Raw genomic sequence first — 10025 nt, 5'->3', positions numbered from 1 at the left:
CATTCTTGGAATGTTTAAGTAATAAAAAACCTGTTGTGATCAGTTTAAAAATGTATAAAAATCCCACTTGCCTTCAGGAAAGTAATGTTGAAGTTTCATTTCCTCTAGAGACAAATATCAGTTCAGAGGAGCAGGACAAGATAGAATGGAATGAACTAGGTAACTGTAAGAGCGTGGAGTCATCAACATGTAATTCTAGACATTGTTGCAAAAGTTGGAATATTAAATCTCACTGTGTGGAGAGATGGATGCAGACCAAGGGCAACCTAGAGGGAAATAAGATTGAGTTAATGAAAGTTTGCTATCTCAGTAGTATGTAAAGAATGTCTCCAATATTGTGCTCACTAAAATAGTGTCTCTGGGCAATGTGAGAATAATCATAGGTAGAAATTACACTTCCCTCCTAGAATCACATGAAGAAGAATAAAAATCGTGTCTGAGAGAACTTGACCTGCAGATTTCAGCAAGCTGTGTCACTCTTAATAACATTTGATGATCTTCTGAGATTTCCTAACATAGTGAGATTTTTGACTGGCTTAGAGGATATCTTTATTTCCTTGAATTCTGTGGAACTGCTGATTATTGTTTGATTTTCTTCCCTGTTTATATTTGGTTTTGTGGAGGTTCTGTATTGAAGTTGTTAGGACAATATATTTATTTGACTATATCTCTTTTGACAGAGCTATGGCATACACTTTCTTTGAAAAATTTAACTAAAGTTTACTCAGGTAAAATAACCCCTGAGGATTATCTCTTCAATTTTCAAGACAAGACTGGAAGAGTAAATGTTATGATTCTCTTTAGGAAGGAGAATTCGTGGGAATTAATATTATCCTAGGGCAAAGATCACAGAATCACAGAATAACTGAGATTGGAAGGGACCTCTGGGTATCATCTGCCCTAGCCTCTTGTCTCAGAACAGGGCCAGCCAGACCATATTGTTCAGGGCCCCTTCATAAATACATGTTGACTATGCCCAGTCACCTTCTTGTCCTCAATATATTTAAAAAAGGATTAGTTGCTCCAGCACCTTCCCAGGGGTTGAGGAGATGCTGAAAAGCTTTTAGTTCCCATAATCCTCCTTCTTGCTCTACTTGAAGACAGAAGTGACATTTGCTTTCTTCCAGTTCTCAGGAAGCCTCTCCCAGTTGCTATGAGTTTCAGAGTGGCTCCTTGGTGACAACTGCCAGCTCCCTCAGTGCTCATGGGAGCACCAGTCCCATGGATTTGTGCATGTTCAGTTTGTTTAAATGTTCCCTAACTCAATCCTCTTCCATCAAGTGCAATTCTGCCTTGCTCTAGACTTTCCCACTGCTCTCATGAACCTGGGATCCTGAAGGTCTTCCTTGTAAAGATCAAGGCAAATAATGTCTTGGGAATCTCCATCTTTTTCATATCCTTTAACACCCTATTTCCTTGATCATTTAACAGTGGGCCCATATTTTCCCTACTCTTACTTTTGCTAATGATATACCTGTAGAAGCCCTTCTTTTTGCCCTTCACATCCTTCTGTTGGCTATACTACTGTACTATGCTGTTGACTGAAAAAACAAACCTCAACCCCTCTTGAAAAAACTTTCAATATTATCTTTGTCAGATCTGTTTTATACACTTACTCATTGCACCTTAACTTTCCTGACTCTACTACCATTTATTTCCATAATGCATAGGTGAAATACAGTGCTCCATTTCTTTTTACAGATCATAAGGCACCTTGGTAGCTGCCCTCTTATGTCTGCCGGACCCCTGTTCTGGTAAATACAGTAAAACTCTCCCAAACAGAAGTTCTTGTTTCCTAGAAATGACAAGTGTTTTAATATAAAGTTAGCTGCATAATATGTGTAATCTCGTAACATGATGTAACATTTCCTACCCTTTCTGGAGGAAGAGACAGCTAATGGCCTGTGTACACCTCTTTTCCTACCAAGTCACAGGCATTTGAAATGGGAATGTAGACAGAGACATTGTTTACTAATTCATTTCTAGTAAAATGTCAATATATTTCCTTCTTCTTGCCCTACAGTGGTATTTCAGAGACACGGGTATCCTGATGTTGGCAAACTGACCCATATTGGCAAGAAGTAAGCAAGAGCAGACCTCAAAACTCTGCCACCAGAAGGTTTTGATTCCAGATGAAATGATAATGTGTCCTGATAAAAAACCCCACCTGTATGTCCTTGCATACAAGTTATTTTCTCAATGTTCTTGAACTGCATTGCAGTCTAGTGTGGTATCCTTGAGTCACTTTGAGCATATAAAATGTAAAATATCATGGTACAAACCCTCAGGTATTACAAGCACAAATGGATAAATACGTCCTAGATTGATCAAAATCATAGAATGTGTTCCAAATATAATCTGCAAAAGGTTGAAGTAAGCCCAATTTAAAGCTTCATTAACTACTTTGAGGCAAAAACTCTGGAAGAACATGGGGAAGCATTGCTACAGTCACTTCTACACTCTGCATTCATCCTCCTCTGGTTACATGAGAGCTTATTGTCTCCCATTTACCTTAAGTACAGAGTTAAGAATCTTGATTATGGACTGTGTCAGCCCCTGGCCCTTGCAAGAGGTACTGCCTTTAACACAGTGCGTGCTGAGAAAATCCCAAGAATCACATCAAATAAAGGATGTAACAGTTGCTTCCTGCCGAATGTTCTGGAGCTTGAGATAACTTACACAGTTTGCCTACTGGGACTTGTAAAGTAATTACCTGTACCAATTCTAAGAGAGAAAGATTTCAAGCATATTATGGAACGTGAGCCAGATAGATAATCTAGAAGTATAGAAGTACTAAAAAGCCCCCCTCCTAACTAGCCTATATCCTTTTGGAGAGGATTTTCCAAGGAAAGTTAATTTTTCTGCACAGAGGAAGAGCTCAGCTCGTCATTGTGCCCAAAAAATTCTCCTCCCTCAGTTTTCCATCTACTTCTGTAATCTAGCTGTGGTAAAGGACACCTACAAGAGTCAAGTGTCAGCTTAAGACCAGCTAGCAGAGAAAACATTGAAATGGAAAACTGCAGTTTCACAATTAAACGCAAGTCTCTCTTTTCATGTTGTCTCCTTCATTTCTCTTTCTATAATTCTGCTTGTATTATTCTGACAAGGACTTCTGTAAACTCCCAAGATGCCAACCTGAAGCTGACAAGAATGGTGGCAAAAATACCTAAAGCACAAATTCTTTTGACAGCCTAACAGGAGTCTGTTGTCTGCCGGAATCACCTTTCATTTTCCCTGTGTGCATTTCTTCTGCTTTGCCCTCTGCAGACACCTCAGCGACAGCCTGAGGGTGTCAGGCATAATTCTGCAAAGATACAGAGAAGGAGAAGAAAGTCCCAAGTGTCAAGTCTATCCCATGACCTCCCACTACTACATAAAAACTGAAAACAGAAATCGCAGGAAAGTGGCCTGTTAGCTCCTTAAGCCTTGATAGGTTTAATAGTTTTCCAAGTGTTTTTATAGCTATGCTGGAGAGATATGTGTGTTTAGGATACAATGCAGTGTCCACTGAAATCAGACTCTTTATACTGACTTTAGTGGGCTGAAAGTTGACTGGTTTCCATCATGAGAGTTCTGTATAAAACAACCTCTGAGGCATGTTTTTAAAGGATCGATATAAAAACCCTCATTCCACTAGCACATAAAAACAGAGGCAACAAGGGACATTCTGAAGTTTTGCATTAGAAACACAAGCTCAGTAGAAGTATAAGAGCTCATATATATGCTCTTATACAACAATAAAAGAAGCTTTTTTTTGTAGTTACTGATGATGTAATTTCTATTGTTACTCATCCAAGGGCTTTATGTTATTCTTCTGAACAAAATGTTCACTGTCATCACTAACCGTGATCATTAATTCCAACTAAGTCCAATTGTAATGCTCAAAGAAAATATAAATAAGCACAATGTGAAAAAGGGTAACTATGCAAAGATAAACCACTGTGATAAAACTAAATCAAATCCAGGCATTTAGTTAACATATCCCTTTGAATTTTTGTCATTCTGAATATTTTTTATTTTAAAACAGGAACTGTTCACTTCCGAACAGGAAAACTGACATTCTGCATTTGTGTCCACTCCATCTGATGTTCCTATCATGGCTACTTACCTTCACTGCCATTTATCACGAACGTTGATGTGGATATGTCAGCTCCCTATGCAGATATGTCATAGAGAAAAAAACAACTGAAATAATGGTAGATGTCAATAAAGAAACTACAATGTTTCTGTGAGTGTTGTGTTAAATTAGTTGATGTGATCTCTGCTTACACATCATCAGTAGCTGAAGCTTACATGTCAAGGAGTTGTAGTATGAAGTAAGATGTTCCACAGGTTTGAAAGGTCAAGTTTAACTTTCCATGCATCTGGAAATTTATTTTCAACACTTCAATGGCAAATCAAATTCACTTGAACAAACTTGTCATATAAATAACTCACAGTACTGAAGATATAAATTCAGAGTAAAATTGGGGAAATCATAGTCCTTACTGGTTAAAAAAAGCTAACATGTCATGGAAGTCAGAAGCAGCTGGCTTGAGTGGCCACAGCATTCTTAAATGTACCCAAGAGCAGGCACATTTTTAGTGGGAATAATGGTATTTATTCAGCCTAATGTTATTCAGTAGTTTAATATTTAGTCCCTAATAACATTTGTGCAGGGAACTGCACAAGGGAGGAAAGAGTGCAGGGAATCAGATTCCATGCAAAAATTTTGGTATGGGATCTCACTAAGTAACTGATTACTTTAGAAAGGAGAGGTTTGGAGCACTAGGCTTTTGTGAAGTCTGAATGCAAATGGTGCAAACCACTCAGGATGATGATCAGGAACTCTGGGAGACTTTCTTGCGGCTGCTGATGTCAGTAGAGCCATCACAGTCATGACAATTGTCGTAAGCTGGCAGTCCTCTTACGTTGTGTAGTGGGTTCAGTGTGGGGTGTGCTGCCAAGAAGGGAATGGGGCCTGTAGCCTAGCCAGCAGCAGTGAATGACAGGTCTGCTCTGTTTTCCTAACTCAGCATTTACTGCCTTTTGGAGTTCACAGTTATGATACTTATTATAGTGATATACAGAGCAAAGAAACTGGAGTTAAGGGACTTTTGAAAATACAGCTGACTAATCTTTCCAGGAGAATAGCCATTCTTTTTAAGAAGATATTTTTTCCCTAGCTTAACTTGCACTATAATATCGACTCATTGCATGCATGTATTATCTTTTGCTTTCTTTTCAATTTTCCTTTTCTCATTCTTTTCATTTTCTTTCACCTTCACTCCTTCTTTTCCAGTGCAAGCCACCAGTCTAAGGGGCAAAATAGAAAAGGGATGAATGGGTGAGAGTTAGGGACACAGAAAAGAAAGAAGTATGGGATAAAATGATAGGAAAGAATAAGAGAAAATATGAAACAAGAAGGCAGCACATTTCAAAATCAACACTCTTCAATAAAAGGCACAAGAGAAACTATTACAAATAAATTTAAAATTTGCCTGATTTTAAATCAACAGAATGCAAATTAAAAGAATAAAAAAAAATTTCTTTTTGAAGTTCTTCATCTCCATCATTAGTACAAAGTTATTTGAGAACGCACTCTGTTTTTTATCAAGGGAATTTGTTTCAGTATCCAAATTTTAACAAAAGGATCTGTCTAAGAATGCTAGTGGATAGAACAAGATTTCTTACACTCGTGATTTGTCGCACTAACGAAGGAATAATTTTCAGCATTGTCCACCATTTATAACCTTAGACCTTCAGTTCATGCAGTTCATCTTCCCTTGTGCCAAACAAGAATGGGTACTTGTTTGTCTTTAATCTGTATTTATATCCAAACAGAACATATCAGGTTTTCTTACATTCAGTTTGAAATAGCGCCATGATAGATGGGACAAATATCTAATTTAAAGAAGAAATCTTTGCCTTGATTCTTATCTCTTGCTACAATAAATCATGGATAATTCCTGTAAGGTTATTGTTGTTACATGAATGTAAATCCAGATAACAGAAGGAAGTGTTTGCACCCCTTAAGTTTTCTAAGCAAGGCTTTGGTACTATAATCAGGAGTAGTGATAAATCCTTAACAAATACCTGTTGTTCACAGTCAAATGGCCTTTTAGGTCAGCTGTTGAATTACCATGACTTACTAAGCAGTGGTATCTCTTCCATTCAGTGCCTGATCTTGAGTGGTATGTTCCTGATAAGCAGAAGAAAATCCAATTATCTACTTTTCTTTCTTGCTTCTTCAGGAACTGTTACCATTTTAAAATAATACAGCATGTGGCCATGTAATACAGATGTTGGCAGGGTGCCTTTAAAAGAATTATATTTTTGTAACTCTTTTTCATAACAGTTGTGAAAGACAGAATCAATCCTTCAGCTGTCTGAAGAAAACAACATTAAATCTGCCTGAACAGACTCTGTGAGATAATGTTGTGAGAAAGTCATAGAAAAGATGCTATTGCATTTCTTTTCCCAATCCTTTTGGACCAGACAACTCATCTTAGGAGGGTTGTTGTGAATTGATTGACATCAAATGAGAGCTGCCTGTCATAAAATAATTGTTTCTCTGAAGAGGAAACTATTACATGTCTTTCACAACTCTTCTAAAGCCAATTATCAAAAGTCCTTCAGAACCAGGTAGATGGCCATAGAGTTTCAAATTATTGGACACATTCAGCTCCTGAGAGCAGAGAAACTTGTGTGTCGCCCTTTTCTCTACAACAGTCTACCTCGCTGTTTTGGAGGACAAAACAGTCTTTTTCATAAAACTGCATCCAAAAATCTCAAACCCACTTGGTGCCCACATTAGCTTTATTATTTTGCTTATAGGTATGTAACACCATTAGAGTGTGCATGAGGTTCTAGACTTTTTTTTGCTGGTTTTGCCATTGCTTCATGGTAGAAACAAACTTGGCAGGTAGAAACTTGTTCAAAACTACATTGAATCAACCAGGTTGGAAAAGACCTCCGAGATCATTAAGTCCAATCCTTGATCCAACACTGCTGTGGTTACTAGACCATGGCACTAAGTGCCACATCCAGTATCATCTTAAAACTCTCCAGGGACAGTGAATCTACCACCTCCTTGGGCAGCCCATTTCAATGTCTAATTACTCTCTCCGTAAAAAATTTCTTGCTAATATTCAACCTAAACTTCCCCTGGCACAGTTTAAGACCATGCTCTCTTGTCCTACTGCTGGTTGCCTGGGAGAAGAGACCAACCCCCACCTGTCTACAACCTCCTTTCAGGGAGCTGTAGAGAGTGATGAGGTCTCCCCTGAGCCTCCTCTTCTCCAGGCTAAACAACCCCAGCTCCCTCAGCTGCTCCTCATAGGACTTGTGCTCGAGTCCCTTCACCAGCCTTGTTGCTCTTCTCTGGACCCGCTCCAGCACCTCAATATCCTTCCTGAACTGAGGGGCCCAGAACTGGACACAGTACTCCAGGTGTGGCCTCACCAGCGCTGACTACAGGGGAAGAATTACTTCCCTGGTCCTGCTGGCCACACTGTTTCTGATACAGGCCAGGATGTCACTGGCCTTTTTGGCCACCTGGGCACACTGCTGGCTCATGTTCAGCTTCCTGTCAATCCAAATTCCCACATCCCTATCTGCCTGACTGCTCTCCAGCCACTCTGTCCCCAGCCTGTAGTGCTGCAGGGGGTTGTTGTGGCCAAAGTGCAGGACCTGGAACTTGGCCTTGTTGAACCTCATCCCGTTGGAATCAGACCATCTCTCCAACCTATCCAGGTCCCTCTGCAGAGCCCTCCTGCCTTCCAGCAGATCGACACTCCTCCCCAACTTGGTGTCATCATACCATTAGCACATTTGCTAATAGTATAATCAACCCCCGCATCTAGATCATCAATAAAGATATTAAACAGAACTGGGCCCAACACTGATCCCTGGGGGACACCACTAGTGACTGGCTGCCAACTGGATGCAGCACCGTTCACCACCACTCTCTGGGCCCGGCCCTCCAGCCAGTTCCTGACCCAGCACAGAGTGCCCCTGTCCAAGCCGTGGGCTGCCAGCTTTTTCAGGAGTATGCTGTGGGAGACGGTGTCAAAGGCTTTGCTGAAGTCCAGATAGACCACATCCACAGCCTTCCCCTCATCCACCATGAGGGTCACCTGATCTTAAAAGGAGATCAGGTTGGTCAGACAGGACCTGCCCTTCCTAAAGCTGTGCTGGCTGGGTCTGATCCCTTGTCCATTCTGTAGGTGCTGTGGGATTGCACTTAGGATGAGCTGCTCCATAACCTTGCCAGGCACTGAGGTCAGGCTGACAGGCCTGTAGTTTCCTGGGTCCTCCTTGCAGCCCTTTTTGTGGATCGGTGTGACATTTGCCAACTTCCAATCATCTGGGACCTCCCCAGTGAGCCAGGACTGTTGGTAAATGATGGAAAGTGGCTTGGCGAGCTCTTCCACCAGCTCCCTCATCACCCTAGGATGGATCCCATCTGGTCCCAAAGACTTGTGAGGATCCAAGTGGCTCAGCAGGTCACTGTTTCCTCCTGGATTACAGGGAGGCTATTCGCCTTCCTGTCTCTGTCCGCCAGTTCCAGAAGCCAGTTGTCCTGAGGACAACCTGTCTTACTGTTGAAAACTGAGGCAAAGAAGGTGTTAAATATCAGCCTTTTCCTCATCTTTGGTGATTATGTTCCCCCCAAACCAATTGGGGGATTATGTCCAACAAAGAATGGAGGTTTTCCTTGCCTCTCCTTTTGCTATTGATGTATTTGTAGAAGCACTTCTTGTTATCCCTAACAGAAGTGGTTAGATTGAGTTCAAAGTGTGCCTTTGTCTCTCTAATTTTTTTTCTACATGACCTAACTATATTCCTAAACTCTTCATGAGTAGGCAGTTCTTTTTTCCATAGTCGGTAAGCTCTCCTTTTCCCCCTAATTTCCTTTAAAATCTCCCTGTTCAGTCAGGCTGGATGTCTTCCCTGCCAGCTCGCCTTTTGGTACTCTGGGACAGCCTGCTCCTATGCATTCAAGACTTGCTTCTTGAAGCATGTCCATCCACATGTGTACCTCACCCAAACTTGGAAGCTTAGAAATACTTCTGAATCACTCACTTTTTATACAGTGTCAGTTTGCTTTGTGGTTATTTCCAGAGTAGAGTGCAGGAGAATCTGGCTGGATTTTTGCTATTTTAACAGCCAGTGTAGTTTTCTGTTCTTTATAAATCATTATAATTGCAACTGGGAGGCCTTTTGAGTCTCAACAACTTGATTTTCTGTGGTAAAATAAATAGTGCCCTGGGAATAAATTTCATTGTCTTCAAATGCCACGGAAAGCCTCTGACCTTTAAATGTAAACTTTCCAATTTGCAGGAAGAGGTTTAGCCAAAAGATTCGCATTAACATTTGTGGCAGTTAAGAAGCTGATACCTTTTCTGCTAAACTGAAATTTACCTCTATGCCACAGACTATGAAACCGTATGATGGAAGTCAGAGGAGCTGCTAATGCCAAATGTCCTTTCAGAACTCACTTTGGAAAGTTTTTTTACAACAGGCATAGCGATATCCTGGATTTATTACATGTGCTCCTGATAGTTTAAAACCTGATGGCATTTTGACTTGATATTTTCAAAGATTTACTTAACACTTCTATGGTGCTGGAATATCAAATGCCTTTTGTCCAATAAATAAAATGCCTTGAAAGGCAAAGAACCTGTGGACATACACACGCTGCTTCATCAGTAGCATTTTCTTTTCATTCAGCTGCCTTTTTGATAAACTTCTGACAATTTTTTCAGACTTTGGGAACACATTATATAATCTGATGATTCAGGTTCTGCCCTTCTCTGAATTTTACCAATTCCTTGGCAGTAGGTTTCTTAGTCAGCACTGTGGTATGCAATTGATTCTTTTTATTTCACTGTTAACAGTAAGGCCATTAACTTTTTCATGAAAATTATGCTTTATCGAACTATATATTTTTAAGATTGGGAGGACTGCTGTGTTAGTCTTAGGTGACTATTTGTGTTGCAAGTATTCCTACACAAGTTTGAGAACTGAGTGAATTCCCCAGC

This window comes from Pseudopipra pipra, chromosome 3 (assembly GCF_036250125.1).
Source record: "Pseudopipra pipra isolate bDixPip1 chromosome 3, bDixPip1.hap1, whole genome shotgun sequence".
NCBI classification, from domain to species: domain Eukaryota; kingdom Metazoa; phylum Chordata; class Aves; order Passeriformes; family Pipridae; genus Pseudopipra; species Pseudopipra pipra.
Note: the sequence above shows the minus strand (reverse complement) of the source record.